Source organism: Myotis lucifugus, unplaced genomic scaffold, assembly GCF_000147115.1.
Source record: "Myotis lucifugus unplaced genomic scaffold, Myoluc2.0 scaffold_6, whole genome shotgun sequence".
NCBI classification, from domain to species: domain Eukaryota; kingdom Metazoa; phylum Chordata; class Mammalia; order Chiroptera; family Vespertilionidae; genus Myotis; species Myotis lucifugus.
Window position 1 is genome coordinate 18,981,276 of NW_005871054.1, and position 19,639 is coordinate 19,000,914.

The following is a 19,639-nucleotide window of genomic DNA, read 5'->3' on the forward strand; positions in this document are numbered from 1 at the left end:
CTTTACAATCTGACTAAGATGGACCAGAGAAAGAGCAGGGGCACCAGTGACCACACTAGAAATGCTGGAAATCCAAAGCTATATATGAGAATATTCTTCACTGTGTACATGGATTGATTTCTATACTCAGGAATGTCTAGGTCAGTGGAACTGGACATGACAAGCTTCTCAGGGAGTTGGGAAGGGGGCAGGACCCATCAAGTCTAAGACCAAGAGGTCAGGAGGGAACTAGCGATGACAGTCCAGAGCTGGAAGGAGGGAAGGAGAGCCTCGGACAAAGTATGTGTTCATGGATAAGGACAACTGACACAAAGGCTGGTCTTTACACATCTGGCTGCAGAGAAAAAGAAATGTTGCTAGGAGGATCAGAGAGGTAAGTGTAAAAAGCTCAGATTTAGAGGGTCTTGATTGCCAAGGGCTAAGAGAAGGTCTAATGAACAGCAAATCAGCCCAGAGAGTAATGGAAACCACTGTCAGGGAAGTCAACAGTAGAATCAATAAAAGATCCTTTACTCTGTCTCTTATTACTTATTTTACTCGGGGGGTAGGGAGAACCTTTAAGTAGCCACCGACTTAGAACCATCATGAACCAACAAGAATATGTGGGTCTTACCAGCATCTGTGAAATACAGATTGCAGTCTGGGGAAGTGGGATGTGGTCTAGTAAAACAAATATTTACCAGTAAATCATTTGTGCTTATGTTCAAGGGCAATTACATATTTTATGCGTGCTTTCAAGGGATTCAGATTAGCCTCATTTGAGACATGACGGTGATGAACTGTATCTAAAGATTTACCCAAGTGATTGCTAAGCACAAGAAGGTCATGTTAAAGGAATGGGTCACCTGGAGATGTGGCATGACACCATGGGTTGGAACTTTCCTTCAAGAGCCCTCAAAACAATAAACCATGATGGTCTAATGCAAACCAGAAATTCACTAGCACAGGCTTTCTGCAGTTTACACACACTCCATCACCAGCTGGAGAGCTAGCATTTCAAAAGCCAGAGTGGATCGTTCCAGTTGGAAAAGCTTTGGTTCTGAACAGCAAAAGAAAGAGAGGGGGCAGCAAAATGACATTGCAAGGACAATTAAGGGAATTGGACAAGGCAGCATGAATAAAACACAACTGATATTTAAGTTATTTGCCCAGATGTGAAAATCAGATTTCTTTTATTAAATTTTGGATTAGGGGACCGATGCCAGACAGTCCCGCTTCTCCCATATGAGTCTGGGTCCCCAAAGACTCGCCCGGAACTGGAGCTCAGAGCCTGAGACTCCCTCCCGATTGAAAAGGACAACCACGTGCTTGCTTCGGCAGCACATATACTAAAATTGGAACGATACAGAGAAGATCAGCATGGCCCCTGCGCAAGGATGACACGCAAATTCGAGAAACGTTCCATATTTAAAAAAAAAAAAAGGACAACCACGCCCTCAGCCTCCAGCCCACTCCGCATGCACCTCCGCACTGCGCCTCCTCTGAGTCTCGTTTTTTTTGTAAATGCAAAATTGGACAGAAAGAATATCCTGGTGCTGTAGGTTCTACTAAACAGAAGGCAAAACATTTGGCTGCTAAACTTGCGTATGAACAGATACAATTAGAAAAAAGCTCAACGAAAGGTGATTCAGGATCCGCTGATGCTCCCCTGGTTGGTCCAGTGACTGTGGGAGCAGCTTCTCGATGGCACCCAATTCTGAATCATCCTCTGAAAGTGGCTTTTCAGGAAATGGATCAGAGAGAAATTATAACGGTGACAGAAGTAGTCTCAGGAAAGGTTTGAAGAACGTGAAAATAAATTTGGCACCTAAATTTGACTCTCCTGTAAATGAGCATACTGTGGATGAGAGGTTTATCAAGGATTTTGAAGAAATAGCACCAATTGGCTCTGGTGCATATGGCAGTGTTTTCAAAGCAAAACACAGAATTGATGGGACGACTTACGTTATTAAACGTGTTAAGTACAATAACGAGAAGGTAAAGCGTGAAGTAAAAGTTTTGGCAACACTTAGTCATCCAAATATTGTTCGCTACTATAATTGTTGGGATGGAGAAGATTACAACAAAAGATCATTGACGAAGTGCCTTTTCATCCAAATGGAATTCTGTGATAAAGGGACATTGGAAGACTGGATTGAGAGCAGAAGAAGGAATAATCCAAAGATTTGTCTTTGGGATTATTTAAGCAAATAGTCACAAGAGTGGATTATATACATTCACAAGGGTTAATTCATTGAGACCTTAAGCCAAGTATCATATTTTTAGTAGATACAAAACAAATAAAGATTGGAGACTTTGGACTTGTAACCTTTCAGAAACATGATAAACAGCGGACGGAAGACCAGGGAACTCCATTCTACATGAGCCCAGAACAGCTCGCTTCAGTAGAATATGGAAATGAAGTGGACACCTTTGCCTTAGGGCTAATTCTTTCAGAGCTTCTTTATATACCTCTCAGTCGTCAGGAAACATTTAAGATTTTCGAAGATCTAAGGAAGGGCCATGTCTCGGCTATATTTGATGACAAAGAAAAAATTCTCCTACAGAAATTAGTTGCAACTGACCCCAAGATGTGACCTAAAACATCTGAAATACTGAAGACTTTGAAGGAGTGGAATAATGTTCCAGAGAAAAAAATGCGAAACACGTTTTAGTGCCTTTCTAAAAAAGTAGCCTGTTTCTGATGTTCTATTTTCCTGTTGTCAGGGCATGTGGGCTCAATCCCCAGTGGGGGGCGTGCAGGAGGCAGCCAATTAATGTTTCTCTCTTCCTCTCTGAAACCAATAAAAATATATTTTAAAAAGAAGGCAAATTCTGCTCAGCAGAAACCTCCATCTTTCTAAAAAAATTATTTTTAGAAGAAAGGAGAGAGAGAGAAATATTATTGAGAGAGAGAAATATTGATCGTTGCCTCCCGCATGTGTCCCGACCAGGGGTTAAACCCTCATCCTGGGTATGTACCCTTACTGGGAATCGAACCTGCCACCTTTTGGTGTATGGGACAGTGCTCCAACCAACTGATCCACACCGGCCAAAAATAAAACTTAAACATCAAGAACAAAACTCTGGCTATTAAAACAATAACAAAACAATGCCAATCCGTAACCCAAAACATTTTAAAACTTAAACATAACATTTTAAGAACAAAGAATGTTTAAACCCCAATTTCAATGTCCAACAGTTCTGAGTCCAAGTTTCAATGTCCGACAGTTCCTTACATGTCAGCAATGATATTTCAGTTCTGAATGGTGGACAAATGATGACAATGCAGGTCCGAACTTCTTTGGTTTGATCCTGGAAAACCTGCAGTGACGCACAGCTGCTGACTGCTAGCATGGCAAAGCGTCTTCAGTGTCTTCCATCCCTGGATTGTTTTTCCTCTTGTCTTCATGGCTGGAGCATTCCTGAGAATTCCTCTCTGTTGCAGGAATCCACATGGTCTTGGAGTTGTTTTCTGAAAATATGCAAACCTATTCTCAACCGAAGGTTAATAAAGGGAATTTTACTTGGGGTCCTTTTTAAAATAAATAAATAGATAAATTTTGGATTAGAAAGATGAGTAATCAACAAAGCACACTAGAGCTAACATTCGAATTTAGTTGCCTAGGGTTCACTCCTAAAGAGGTTGAAATATCAGAAAAGAGAGGCATTACTTTCCCCTATAGAATCATCAACCTAGATAGATCACTTGCTTTCTCAGCTGAAAAATCACATTTTATTTCCCAAAGGGATGGTGGATGCTATTTTGATTATTAGTGTGTTGTTAAGAGCGAAGTACTCTGAGTGTGCTTCCATGCAGAATATATGCACATCTAATTACAGTGGCTGATACTGCATGTTCACTATTTGGGACACGCATGCTTTCTGTGTGTATATTCTTATATCCTCCCAACTACCCAGTGAGGGTGGTGCTGTTATTATGTGCATTTTAAGAAATGAAGCACTAAAGCAGCTTTGCCAAGGGTAATCACGAGGCAGGGGCAGAGCTCAGCTTTGAACCCACACAGTCTCGTTCTCTCCATCATTGTGATAGATAGGTGTCTCTGAGAGAGTGATTTAAAATAGCTCCTATCCAATGCTAATGAACATGTTATTTCAGGAATAGAAATTAGCTACACCAACCAACAAGTAGACACTAAAAAAAAAAAAAAGTTTGACTAGCTGTGCACTATAAATTCAGTGGTTACTCTAGAGTTGAAATAAGTAAGAAGTGTCAAGAAGATGTGACCGATTGTTAGATTGTTCATCTTTTGAGTGAAGTCATTGTTCACACGTTTATTTTTAAATCATCTGATGATGCTTTAGGGCTGACCACGTAAGGAAATGTGAGCACGTCTTGTCACAGCAATGGTTGACTAGCCTTCTCTCCACCTCCACCCTGATCTCCTCTAAAGTCCTTTGATTCAATGAGACAAAAAGCTTTAACAGAGGATAGGGCCCAACCAGGCGCACTTTTTTTCTTTATTACTAAATATTCATCAGTGGCAAAAGCTGGGAAGAACAATTAGATTTGTATTAGTTAGGACACTATTCATATTTCTTTTACCAATTATTTAAAGGATATCTACCTTTTAAATGCACTAACATGTGACTTTTCAAATGTAGATTCCTGATCATAGTAGGTACCTAAAATCTGGTAACACCTTCATGCATCAACTCATATAATCAAGTTACTGATTTTTCCTAAACTGTCAACCTACCTTTACAACAAAACAAACAATTCTGGTGTGAAATAATTTGAGTTTGCTAACTACTCCTCTGTTTTTTTGAAATGAGTTTCTATGACAATGCAAAATAAAAATCTAGGAGTAACAAACATTTAAACAGGAGAGAGGAACCATATTAAGTCGAAGGTATCAGCTAATATTTCACTATTTCAATAGACAGGTACTCTGGCCAACCAACAAAAATCTCTATTGCCTACAAAAACTTCATTCTGTCGGAGAGAATCAGGCCTAGAATGATGATAAAACTGTTCTTTAGGAAATAAATTCTTAGTATCCTCCATTTGGGAAAGAAGCCCGTTTCTATGAACTCAGTAAAAAAAACAAAATAGATGAGTGCAAAGCTTGTCAACCTATCAAAATGCCAAAATCCCTTGCTTTGGACATACAAAACAAGACACGTCCCTTTGAGCTTCTTGGCTTTCCATTACCCAGCAGGGTCTGATTGATCCTGGTCCAGAGAATTAACAATGATGTAAATGTAAAGATTCCTATAAATCAGCAGTAAATAGAATTATGTCTTCCCCCTGCAGCCAGGAATCATCCTTTTTTCCAAGGCTTTACGACAACCTTAGAAATGAAATTGCAATTCGTACTTCGATTTCTCCCAAGTAAGTTTAACATAAAATTGTCGTGTGTACCCTGCTTTCAGAAAAGCTAGTACATGAAAACAATTATTTATAAACACAAATTACTTTAGGAATGATGGTTTGCAGTACAAGATAAAAAAAAGTATCTCTAGCTTATATTTGTAAAATTCTACACAGGTTTTAATAAGTTTACCTGTTCTGACAATGCATCCCCTCCTACTCTTAGAAATTCTAAAATATAACCAAAATTGTTTTTAATATATAGCTGGTCTCAAAAGGGAACTGCAGAAATGAAGTGACAACACTAGAGTGGTAAGCATACAAGTTGACAGTCTCGGTGGCCCAGGAGGGTCCTGGCTGGGACTGGAGTTTCAATGTCCACCCAGAAGCTTATGGCTTTTTTAAAATCCCATGATAGGGCAGAGGCTAGAACTGAGTCTCCTGTCAAGCAAGATCTCCAGAAGGGCAGCCTCTCACAGTCCAGGACAGTAGTGAGACGGTCCTTCATCTGTGGGGGTTTTAGGAAGGGGAGAAAGTTCATGTGAGAAGAAGGAAAAGTCTCTAACCTGTGACATAGGTGGGTATGGGGGTTAAATTTACACTACCTGTGCCTAAAGGAATACCAAGCTGAAAAATCAACATAAAAACAGATCCTGGACCATTGAAACTATGAGGCTTCCAACAGACATGGCAAGCAGGGTCAAAGCAACAACAACAAAACATTAAGTAATACATGTAACATAAGATGCTCAGTGTGCCCTAGTTGGTTTGGCTCAGTGGATAGAGCATTGGCCTGCGGACTGAAGGGTCCCTGGTTCAATTCTGATCAAGGGCACATGCCTGAGTTTCTGGCTCAGACCCCAATAGGGGGCATGCAGGAGGCAGCCGATCAATGCTTCTCTCTCATTGATGTTTCTATCTCTCCCTTTCCCTTCCTCTCTGAAATCAATTTAAAATTTTTTTTAAAAAAAAAGATGCTCAACGTTTTTTGAGAAAATATTAATACAGCACTGAATAATCAAAAAACTGATACTTTTGTAATTTAAGCCAGTTATGAATAACTGGAAATAAGCAAAGGGAAGGCCAAAAGTTAGATGTATGCCCCACAAAGTCTGGGTGACATAGGGAAGGTACTTGTGTGTCAGTCATACCTGGGAACAGGCCATTGGCCATAGCAGGCGTGGCCACCTCAGGAGCAGAAAGACTTAAGATATTTAATGTCCTAAACACAGTTCTCGCCCTTGCTCTCCTGCGCTCTTGTTTGCTTGCACTCCTGGGACTCTTGTTGCAGGTGGCATGCTCTCCTGGCTCCCCTGCTTTGAGCCATGTGGACCCCACCCAGTGGGCTGATGGACTGTAACGAGCCTGTCCTGGACCCAGCTCCACCACAGAACGAAACTCGGGACACTGGCTTTGCTTCTAGCTCTGCTGAATGCCCAGCTGCCCCTCTTCTAGGACTGGATAAAGGAAAATGGGACTTTGGAAACCCAAGCATGTCCTTCCACACAAATAAAGTTTTCTACCACATCTTATCCTCCCGTGGGGGCCTCCAGAAATGCTTATTCCAGCAGCACCCGAAAGACCCTACTGCCACTGGCAACAGGGAAAGACCATCCGTGCATTTCTCCGATAACAAAACTAAACACATGGAAAAAGAAATAATGGTAACAGAGGGGGGCTCAATATCTAAGATATCATTTCAATGCATCCTGATCTATGAATTTTAATGCAATTTCTATCAAATTGCCACAGGGAGTTTTGCAGAATTTTACAAGTTGATGAAAGTCATATGGACAAGAAAAGGGCCAAGAATAGTCAGACCACTTTAATGACTAAGAAAATGTGCAAGTATGAAGACAAGTAAAGTTACATTAACTTTCTCAGGGTGGTGAAAAACACATGTATACGAGGTGTCATTAAAAGTCAGTGGAAAAGGATAAGCCGTACAATGTATGTTGCTGTAACTACTGTTGTCCATATAAAAAAAAAAGAACTTATTTTAACCTAACTTCGTAGACAGATTAAAAACCTAAATGTGAGTATTAGAACTTTGAAAGAAAAAAAATAGGGAGACAATATTTTTGTGAACATAGAGAAATGAATTGTTTCCCCCCCAAAAAATGCCAAAGGCACAGATCATAAAGGAAAAGGTTGATTTTTTTCTGATTATATTGAAATGTATTATATTGAAAATTAAAATTTTTACAATATAAGGTACCATAAACTAAGCTAAAACACAAACCACATACTTGGGAAAAACTGTTTGTCACACATAAATTAAAAGGTAAGTATAATTCTTACTAATTGGTAAGAAAATACAAAGAATGCAATTATAAAGTGGATAAAGGGTCTGAACAGAAATTCACAGAAAACTGGAATACCTAAAATTTCTCAGCCTCAGTAGCTAGGAAAGAAATGCAAGTTGATGTGAGATATCACTTCAGAAAAACAAGATATCTAAAAAAAAACTAATTGTTGAGGAGGAAATGGAGAAACTAGAATTCACCTATGGGGCACACACTAAGACAGATGAGCAATTTGGCAATATTTTTAGCTTTTAAAGAGGCATATAACCTCTGTCCCAGAATTTTACTTCTAGACACTAAACCCAGAGAACCATCTCCCATATGCCCAAGAAGAGATGTACAAGAATGTTCATTGAGGCCTTGCTTAAATAGCAAAAATTTAGAAGCAGGCTCACTGAGGAAATGAATAATTATATATAATGGGATACTAGATAGCAACTTAAATAAATGCAATATTTGTAAATGTATCAACATGGCTAAATTTTAAAATTAATGTTGCATAAAAGGTAATTGCAAAAAGATTTTAAACAATTTTATTTATAATCTATAATAATAAAAGCGTAATATGCTAATTAGACCGGATAGCTGAATGACCTTCCAGATGTCATTCCAGATGGCCTTCCGGACAAAGCTACAGCGTCGGAGGCTGAGGCAGAGGCAGTTAGGGGTGGTCAGGCAGGCAGGCAAGCAGTTAGGGGTGATCAGGTAGGCAGGCAGAGTGGTTAGGGGTGATCAGGCAGGCAGGCAAGCAGTTAGGGGCTATCAGGCAGGCAGGCGAGCAGTTAGGGGCTATCAGGCAGGCAGGCGAGCAGTTAGGGGCTATCAGGCAGGCAGGCGAGCAGTTAGGGGCTATCAGGCAGGCAGGTAGGCGAGTGGTTAGGAGCCAGCGGTCCCAGATTGTGAGAGGGATGTCCCAAATTGCGAGAGGGTGCAGGCCAGGCTGAGGGATCCCTTCCCCCACCCCCCCCACAAGCCCCCGTGCATGAGGGCCTCTAGTATAATTATAAATATGTAACATTTGCAAAACAATACTATCTATTGTTTAGGGATATGTACATACATAATAAACACAAAAATATGGACAGAAAAGATATAAACCAATTTTAGAATAATAGTTAATTCTATAAAAGAAGCCAAGGATGGAATAAGGAATAATCAACTGTATTGCTAATATTTTGGTTTGGGTTTTTTTTAAAAAAGGAAAATAAGGCAAGTATTACTAGTTTTTAAACCTAGTGATTAGTACATGGGTATATGTTAGATTATTCTCTGTATATTTCAATTCCATCAGTTTTAAACATTAATAAACAAAATCAAGTCACATATATCCATCAACTCATTTTAATAGAACCTCATAAATAAGATGTTATGGTGTTCATTTTATAGTTAAGAAGACAGGTTTTTCAAGGTTAAATCCCTTACCAACCATCACAGAACCAATAAGGGGGAGCTGGGGTTTTAACTTGTCACCTGAACCAATATAGTCCTCCAAAAATTTTTTATCTTCCAAAATGATCATTCAGACCCCTGTAAATATCAAGTTCTATTCTTGAATATTCATTTTGATTTACAAAAATTTGGCAATCAACTTTGATTTTTCCCGTAAATTGATTTTAATTTTTCCCCCCACAAACGACATTGATTTTTTTTTCCTGGTAAATCACTGCCTACCTGCATTCATCATTTATGGAGGTTGACATTATCCAGGTGACAAAAATGTGTGTGCACATAATATCACTATCTGGTTCCAGTTGGCATCTACATTGGAGGTTCTGGGACCCTGAACAATGGTGGCTCTAAAAGTGCCTTCTTCTAACCCCCGACGCCCCCAAAACCAAAGGCTCGGGGTTAGAAGAACACCACCAAGAAACTCCTATCTGCATGGCCTTAAGCCATCCTGAGATTGTTGGAGAAAATCTGTGACTTGGCATCCAACTGACTTAAAAATACAGTTTAAAAATATATGTTACAACAGTCAAGCAGCTGCTATTTCTCCTTCCTCTGCCAACTGATTATGTAGAGCACATTTTGTCATTTTTCCATTATTCACGACTCTTGGGTTATCAGTCTTCTGAACAAACGATAGCATGCTTTATTGGAAGACAAACTGTTTGAAGAGGGAGTTGGAAAATAAGTGATGCAGGGCAGCTGAGAAGGGGCTTTGTGCATCAGATGGTTCTAATTCAAGGAATGATATCAAATCTGCTTCTACTTACAGAGGCGAGACACCTCCCAGGGTCTGAGATTAGAGCTTTTGTTAGTTTTTTCCACCAAAACTCTACCTGGGTCTTCAGAAGTTTTGTATTTTCTTATTAAATGCCAGCAAATCTTTTATATATAATCACGGGAGAGAATGGGCAAAAGGCCAGTGCCAGGGGCTTTGCAGAGAGAGATGTGTAGTCTCTGGTTTGTTTATGTTTGTGAAAAAACCCTTATTACTAGCCCTAACCGGTTTGGCTCAGTGGCGAGAGCGTGGGCCTGCAGACTGAAGGGTCCTGGGTTTGATTCTGGTCAAGGGCACATGCCCAGGTTGCAGGCTCAATCTCCAGTAGGGGGCATGCAGGAGGCAGCCGATCAATGATTCTCATCATTGGTGTTTCTATTTCTCTCTCCCTCTCCCTTCCTCTCTGAAATCAATAAAATCTATAAAAAAAATAAAAATAAAACCCTAATTACTAGAGTTGCCTCAGCATGGAAAATGTGCATAAGGCCCCTATAGCTCCCCCCACCATGGTAGTCCGTGCCTTACCCTGCAGTTTATGGCATGACCTTCTCAATGTTCTAGAGAGGTGTTTAGGACGCTAAGTCACTTTTATGATGATTATGGGCCTTCCATATTCACAAGCTCTATCTGACTAAGAACCTTGACTTCACCTTTTGGAGTCCCACATGGATGTGTGACGAGCAATCTGCTTCCCCTGTCAAATTGTGGGCTTTTCCTAGGTTTCTTTAAAATAACATTTGAAAAACATATTTCAACATGAAATGATTCTGAATCAACCATTCTACTCCTACTCAACCCAGCATTTGACCCAGAGCTATAGTGATGGTAAGAGGCTCCTTTTAAAATTCAAATTTGAATATACCCCGGCCTGCTCTTTGCAAAGAATGCAATTCAGCTACATCTCAATTATCCCAGGAACAGGAAAATGAGCTCATAAAGCTACATTTAAGAACAAAGGTAATGCACAAACTTCATTTTCTTTTTCTTTTTTTTTTTTTGCTGTTTCTTTTTTTAAAATAAATCTTTATTATTGAAAGTATATGTTCCCTTTTATTCCCCATTGACCCCTTCTAACCCGTCCCCTCCTGGCCCCCCCAGGCCTTCACCACCCTATTGTCTATGTCCATGGGTTATGCAAATATGCATACAAGTTCTTTGATTGATCTCTTTCCCCCTCTCCCCCCCTCCATCAAAGCCATTGCTGATATTCTAACAGTAAAACTGGTTTATTAAAAGTTAGTCTTTTTCTCATCCCTGATCCCCTCTAGCTCCAATAGGCAGATAGTAAAATGTTATGCAATCTAATTTCTGAAGAGTTTCCAGAAGCACTTGATACAGTTCCTTAGATTTTCAAAAGGAAAAAATGGAAAAACATGTCCCACAGCTCCCTAAGGAATACTGCTCAGGTAAGCCAGCCTGAACAAGCAGAGCCAGTTGCCACATGCACCTGGAATGGAGCAGGGATCGTCTTATGTTCTCCTGTTTCCCCAGTCATGACCACACTGCCAAACACATAGCAGGTTCCCAATAAGTGAGCATGGAACAAACACACACGCCTTTTCCCTGTAACCCACTTATCAATTCCGGTACACTGTCCTCTGAGATTTATCCATGTGTTGTGCATTTGACAAATATTTCTTGAACACAACGTGGGCATTGGGGATGCAGAAGAAACAACAGCAACCATCCTCCCGCAGGGAGCTCACATTTTAGTTGAGGGAGCCAGGCAATTAATAAAATAAATAAGTAAAATGCACTGTGTTTAGGAATTGGTAAATGTTGGGGGAGGGGGGGGATCAGTCAAGGAAGGGAGATAAATGGGTTTGTGCAGTGGGTTACTCCAATTATAAATATGGGAGTCAGGGCAGGTCTCACTAGAAGGTCTGATAGCTGAAGAAAGAGAATTTGGGGCAAAAGGACAACAAATGCAAGGTCATGGGAAAGGCAAGAAGGCCATGTAACTAGAGCTGATGGAGGGAAGGTGACAGTGACAGACCAGCACATGCCCTTGTATATGGAAAAGTCTGAAAGGGTGTATAAACCAAAACGTTGCTGGTGGTTATGGTAGCTAACTCTCTGCTCCTGCCATGGATGGGATATACCTCCCTGCCACAGTAACATGGGGCTTGTCCATGCGACTTGCGCTGAGCAATGGAAGGTTTTAAATGTGACGGTGTGGTTCTGGATCTAGTCTTCTCTCCTGTGAAGACAGGGACCTCCCCGAGCAGGGCTGCTCCTTTAGCCTGAGATGGAGAATGAGACGACACATGGAACACGTCCCAGAACCCAGAGCAGATCCACGGCCAGCCTCAACCCTCAACACGAGGGGAAAATAAATGTGTACTGTTTAAGCCACAGCTATTGTGTGTCATTTGTTACCAGAACAAACTGGAGAAAAAACGCTGATTATCACTAGATGAATTTTTTAGTTGAAATGAAGGTGATTTTTTTTTTTTACAAAATGGATATATTTCTGTATTGCCTGAAATTCTAACAATGGGTACAGATTACCCTTGTTATCAGTAAAAGCATTAAATGTATAAAAAGAAAAAATAAGTAAAGTTTTTCTGATTAAAATATCAACAACACTAAAAAGTGTTATAAATAAATAAATGAAAGTAGCCCATAATCCCACACCCACAGATACCCTCCCTTGACAGTTGTAGACTTTGGACTTTGGAGAGCAGGATATACAGTGGGGCCTTGACTTACAAGTTTAATTCGTTTGGAGACCAAGCTCGTTAAGGAGATCGTTAACTCAAATTACTCTATCAACTCAATGCAAAAAAATCTGCGGAGAGACAGCTGGTATCTCAAAAAACTCGTTAGTCGGGACACTCATAAGTCAAGGCCCCACTGTATATATTTGAGCTTATACTGCATAGAGAGTTTGGTATTTTTTCTCTTTTATTGGAATGTAAGTATTTTTTTTATGTTACAAGTTAGTATACACCATTTTCATTGTCCATGTTTTATAAATGTGCCATACTTAATTCTCCTTTGCTGAACATTTAGGTTATAACTTCTAATTATATAAAAAACTGCAATGGCCATGTTTGTACATTAAATTTTTCCTCTATGAAGAATTCTTTCCTCAAGAGTGGGAAAATTTTAAGACCCAGTACATATTATCAGATTGCCTGATGGGTAAAAATGTGATCTCCCCACCATAAAAAAAAAAAAGATGGGTGGGCATGAATATAAAACCCGGGCTGTACTCAGTTGGGCCAAAGCAGAGAAGGTGTTTGCATGTTGCCGCATAGAATAAGGTGTTTCAGCTTGAGGAGGTCAACAGCGGGGAGCCACTACAGGTTTTTGTGAAAGAATTTACAAGTTGGACTTGACATTTTAGGAAGATAACATTTCAGCCAACTAGACCCACTGGGGACTGGAAGATACAAGAGGCTGGAGGCAGGACACCAGCTAGGAAGTAGCTACAGTAGCTTTGGAATAAGGTGATGGGGTCTGGAATAAGGTGAGGGCTGAGGACATCTGAGACACAGCAATGTGCTGTTTATGACAAAACAACAATACTGGTTCTTGACAAAATTATTATCAGCAGACCAACTAAGTCAGCTTCTCTACAGCTAGGCTCTGAAAGAAGAAAGCTTTTAATTGCCTTGCTGTCCACTCATTTGTTCTTTCAACAAAAAGGGGGCGCAAAACTATGCTTCTGACAGCGGTTCTCAACCTGTGGGTCGCGACCCTTTCACAGGGGTCACCTAAGACCATCGGAAAACACATATATAATTACATATTGTTTTTGTGATTAATCACTATGCTTTAATTATGTTCAATTTATAACAATGAAATTGGGGGTCACCACAACATGAGGAACTGTATTAAAGGGTGGCGGCATTAGGAAGGTTGAGAACCACTGGAACATGTGCTTACCCCAAAACCAATCAAGGAATGTTTCCAATTACCTACAGAATAACCTGCTTTGTTGTTGCTGTTGTTTCAATGACATAAGGAGCAGCAGTGGTCTATGAGCCCTGAAATTCTACCAAATTACTGCTCTACCAGAAAATCAAGGCTCGGCACTCCCTGATCTGTCTCTTACTTCAACAGTGTTTGGACGGAACAGACCCAGGGACACCCCTTCTTCCAGCCTCCGACCACCCACCTACGTCTCATCCAGTCACCACCTTCAGAACCACGTCCAGGACCAGCCAACACACCGGGGTTTTTTTATACCTTAACTCCTTATTGCCCAACAACCATGAGCTCCTAAATTCATCAGAACTATTCCACCAAGGTGGAGGCTGTGGTCAACCGCCTGCCCAACCTGCACCTGCGGGCCTCCCACACCTACCTCTCTCGGGGCTTCTATTTCAACCAGGACGATGTGGCTCTGGAGGGCGCGGGCCATTTCTTATGGGAGTTGGCGGAGAAGAAGCGTGAGGGCGCTGAGCATCTCTTAAATTGCAAAACCAGCGCGGTGGCCGCATTCTCTTCCAGGACGTGCTGAAGCCCCCCAAGATGAGTGGGCAAAACTCAGGGCGCATGGAAGCTGCCCTGGCCTTGGAGAGGAACCTGAACCAGGCCCTCCTGGAGCTGCAGGCCCAGGTTCTACCCACAGACCCTCAGCTCTGTGACTTCCTGCAGAACCACTTCCTGGGTGAGGGGGTGAAACTCATCAAGAAGATGGGCAACACCTGACTCACCTCCGCAGGCTGGCTGGCCCCCAGGCTGGGCTGGGCGAGTATCTCTTCTACAAGCTAATCCTCAAGCACCACTAGGAGCCTTTGGAGCCCAGAGGCCTGTGAGGGGCCCCTCTGCATTTCCCAGGTGTCTGGCTTTTGCTTTGAGCCTCTCCCAGAAACCTCTAGCCATTCTTTTAACCACCCTGAAGCCCACTCCCATGTATTGGACTAAATGGAAACAATAAAGGTTTTTGCAGCAAAAAAAAAAAAGGAAGGAAGGAAGTCATCCTCTATGGAAATAACAGTGTGCGGGTGTTCACAAAATTGTCCCAAGTAGGCCCATCCTTGGGATGAATTTGGAGGAATCTAAAATCAGCTTGCTTTGGGCAACCCATTTAGGTCCCTTCCCTGTAGCAGGGGGGCTTTTCTGTAATAAAACTTTGCTTTCACTTTTAAAAAATCAGTATGTATATATATATATGTGCCATTTGTACTGAAGATCTGGGAGTTCTGGTTTTGAAAGACCACAGCAAACGAAATTGATCCCTGAACAAAAGGAGAGAGGTTGGAAGAATGCTATTATCTTTTTTTCATCAAAATCTATACTACATGAAATTCTAACTTCATTTACATGCAGTCATTACCCTGAAACATGAAAGAGAAGCAGGACAGTTGAAGAATGAATCATGACAGCTCAGAAGGACATCTCTGGGTTCTATTGCTTAAGGTATGACTTGAGCATGAAGACAAAGCCAACATTTTTCTTGAAATGTACACTGAGTTCACAGATGTTACAGAATCACTTTTAAATTGGAATAATCTTTTCAAAATGCTCCTCTGCACAAGTTTTTAGCACTGCAATATGTTCGCCAAACATATACCAAGAGAAACTTCATTTTTGAGGATAAATGTAAGTCCTTCTTGAGATGTTGCATGGCTAGGATACTGCAGACTCTTTCCTTTGAAGCGCCAGAGGATCATGAAATTGGCATGAATAAGTGATTTTAAAATTTCTCTAATAAAAATGTCAAAACATTGACAGTCAGAATACCCTTCATTTACCCGTGTGAAAATCATAGCTTAAGAATGGCAAATTAAAAGCAATGAATTCAAATCAAAGATAATCAAAATGGACCTTAGCTGTAAAGTTTCAGCCCTCTTCCTGAAAGTCTTAACCTCCATATAAAGAGTCACATAGGTAATTCAATGAAAGCATATTTATTTAAAAAAAACAACTGTCTTTCCTACCTCCAAAATTTATTCTAAAGTTTGAAACCAGCCTCAGATTTCTTTGAAATTATTCGTAAACCTTTCTCAATGGAAAAAGTATGCTGCAGTTACCATCATATTAATTATTTATACATTTCACATATTACCTCAAACTGCATTCCCAAGAACAAAAGCAGGAATTGAATACAGTGAATAACAGAGTCTAAGCTAAAATCACAGAAATCAGTAAATATTTCTACAGCTAGTTCAAAGTGTAAATATTTGAATCTCAAATAATCTCTATTATTGCCTAAAGACTAGTCTTGTCTAATAAACTTCTTCAAATAAAGCGAAACTATGCTGGGAAAAACTTCACATGGAACCACCCCCTTCCAAAAAAAAAAAAAAAAACAGGCATTCTCTCTCCCCATCTGCCCAGCTAGCTAGGCACAGGGGTATGGTTCAAAAGTTTAACAAGGTATTTTTATTCCCAGCCACACCAAAAAATAACATCCTTTAATGCTGTTTCAGAAATTTAGCAGCACCATTCAAATACATCAGGTTATTTGTTGAAGAACACGTGCTAAAACCCTGGAACTGAACTTCAAAGGTCGTCCTAAAAAACAGACCAAATATTGGGGCCTTTCCAAGCAAAATTAATTTATGATTAAAATCTCACCAAGGCCAGGTCTTATATTTTGACAAGGGAAAAAACATTTTAGGTATTTTTATATGGTCAAGAGTTTCCAGAAATAGTGCGTGTCATCTGGTAGGTTGGCAGCAGCCTGATCCCAAACCTCCTCCAGGGAAAATCATGCAAAAACTGTAAAGGGATTTCTAAAAGTAGGTGAAGGGTCAACAATGTAGTTTCTAATGAGTACCTGTTTCCTGACCACACACACACAGCAAAGAAATCAAGAGTGTAGGTTTGAATCCATTGATCCTAAATTAAAACTCTACCAGGACCCAACCCTAGAATCTTCTGACTTTCTCCCTAAACTGAAGGGAAGAAAAACTCAACCTTAGAATCTTCTTTCTCCCAGAGGAAAACTCACAGTGAGACAACGAAGGTGAGACCTCACGGCATGGAGTCCCTCACCACGGCCAATAATAGCAAAGGCATACCACCACCTCTACTCCAGTCCCTCTGCCTCTCATTATAGGCACTCTTCTGTTTCCTCCTTATTCTCAAGACTGTTTCTTTTATTATTATATCTCCCTCTGTTACAAAACTTAGTCAAATCCAGAACTTCTCAAAATGATCTTGAGAGAACCCTATGAAGGAAACAGAGGCTCACAGGTACTCCTCCCCAAAATGGTTCCGTGATCCAATACTTTGGGGAAACTCTGGGTCAAACAAGGTTTAACTGTTTCTTTTGCTGCAGGGTTTCTCAGAGCCTTTCCTATGCTAATGTGTGTCAAGGATATCTTATTTCCTAATTTCTTTGATGATGGATGCCTCTTGTTGTGCCATACGTATTAACATCTCACTAAAAAGTTGTAGGAAGTGAAATCTTTTGGGGGATTAGCAAGAGTCTAACTATTTGTCTACTTGACATAGGACCAACCCTGGAACATTAAATGTACCTCACTTGTTCCGCTTCCTCCAAATCACCTTCTCACATTCCTAAACTGGAGGAATGGCTCTTGCTCCCTCCCTATCCCCTGTTTTCCTACAATGGTGTTTCAACTCAAAATCAGAGGCAGAGAAATGTCAAGGGCTTTCAATAAATTGGTCCTTGAGAACTTTTATGTAAGACTTAGGAGTCCTTCCTGTGAGCAGCGTCTCGGGTCTGCCAAAAGTATCCCACATCGCTTTCGACAGAGGTGTAAGACATAAATAGCTGGAGTTGATGTATGAAAGGAGATCATGGGTATGATAGCATTACTTGTCATAAAATGTAAGGGATTATTATTCTTTTCACATCGTCACCAGCCCTTTTTATATAGCACCCTGCATAATTAGGCACTCGATAAATACTTGTTAGTATTGTGATGATTGAGTAAACCGAATCCATGCCATGTCAGTCTGGCAATTAAGTGTCTGAAGCACAGAGATATGGAAGGACATGTGGCCAGAATGGGGAGAGGTGGGAGCGAAGAGTGGTGTTGAAGTGAGTAATTAAATAAATGAGTCTGCGGCCCAGCAGGACTGGTTTGACAGGTTGAGATTTGCTCCTACGGGGGCCAGAGATGACTTCATGGGAATACATAGCAAGACCATCCATGCGGTTATGTGGCTGAGAACCCCAATCCCATCTAAAAAGCCAGAGTGTGAATGTTCATTAGTGAAGCAGCACGACCACGTATACAAAGACAAGAGAATATTCTGGATTGGAAATGTGATCAATGACAGGGAAAGGGGGGTGGGGGGGTGAGTGATGAGTATGAGAAGGAAGAATAGGAAGGGGGAGTTAAAAAGGCAGAGATTCCCCCCAATTCAGTACCCATAGAAGTTCTGCTCTCTGGGAAGACCAGGGCAATTTGCCTCTAGTTTAGGAGTGACAGCTTGTGTGGATCCCACTGCTTCCTGGAACGACTATTCCAGGCTCTGTCCATTCAAGGAGGGGCCGCAAAGCCTCAGCAACCCCAAAGCCCTAGGTGCTGCTGCCAACTCCCTCTATCTGGAGACCCCACTGAAAGGAAACCAGAATCAGGGCCCAGGTGACTTAAGAAGCAGCTCATAGACTATCCCCAGGAGACGGAGAGACTGGATAGGGAAGTGCTCCACCTCCACCCAATTTTAATTCAAGGTAGAAATTGGGGTTAACATTTCTCAGATAAGATAACAACCTTTTGAAGGATACAGCCTTCTTGGGGGGGGGGGGGTGTTCACAAACGAAAAAGCAAGGGCCTGGGAGAGCAGTCCCTAGCACTGCTGCTAATTGGCTCAGGGAACTTGAAGCAATTTCTTCTCTCAGAACTTCAATGACCACAGCTGTAAGGCAGGAGGAGCAAAAGAGATAATGAAGGTGCAGATGCTTTGAAACTAACGCGCCATGGCAGGTGAAAGATCTACTCTAGACCAGTGGTTGGCAAACTGCGGCTCGTGAGCTACATGCGGCTCTTTGGCCCCTTGAGTGTGGCCACGAAGTTTCAATCACACTGTACGTGCACGCCCACACATGGTATTTTGTGGAAGAGCCACACTCAAGGGGCCGCAGTTTGCCGACCACTGCTCTAGACCAGCCGTGCATGGCCTTTAGCTGGGGCTTTCTTTCGATTGGCTGCAGCCCTCCTCGTGTGACCTAATGGAATCCATGTCCTTTCATCCCCCACAAATGTGAAAACCATCCTGGGTTTAATCAAGAGACCTAAGGTTAAGTGTATCCAACATACCTCGCTCATAGAAGATTACCCATGGGACCCCAATGCCTTCTTGTCTCTGCATAGCCATTTGCATTTTCTCAGTTATGTTTTCACTTTCTGTATGTGTTCAATTTTATTTTCAATGATTGACCTGGATTTCAGGTTTTAATAGCCTAAATATCAAATTTTGTTAGTTCAGCTGTGTGTTAAAATGCTCTTATTCTTTAGCTCTTAATTAATGAATATCATTCAACAATGAAGTATTCTGTGTAATCTTTTTTTAAATGAGATTTAAATTATCCTTTGTTTGCACGTGGCCCAAGAGAGGCTTTGGTGGAGTTGGGAGGGTAGAAGAAGTGGTCTCCCTTAATAGGAAAAGATTCCCTCTGACTGAAAAATAGAGTTTCCCCACCTGGTAGTTATTTAGGAAACTGATTTTTTAACCTAATCACAGATTTTTACACTTATATTAAATTCCACTTTTGTTAGTTTTGACTCAGCAATTCAGTCTTGGACATTCGTTTTCAAATTAAACTTTGTAGGTATTTTAAAATACGTTTTTAAAAGTAAAGACTTAAAAAGTCAAAAGAGAGACTAGTCTTCTCTTCCCCACGCCCCACTGTACGAGAAT

General features: G+C 41.0%; 1 non-coding gene and 1 pseudogene across 1 annotated transcript; both read left to right on the top strand.

Annotated features, from left to right (window-relative positions):
• The first annotated feature begins 1,304 nt into the window (after nt 1-1,304).
• Nucleotides 1,305-1,411, top strand: LOC111824167. The gene has a single exon (XR_002827260.1). It is a non-coding gene; the product is annotated as a U6 spliceosomal RNA (small nuclear RNA).
• An 86-nt stretch (nt 1,412-1,497) lies between these two features.
• LOC111824124 lies at nt 1,498-2,678 on the top strand (annotated as a pseudogene).
• Nucleotides 2,679-19,639: the final 16,961 nt, after the last annotated feature.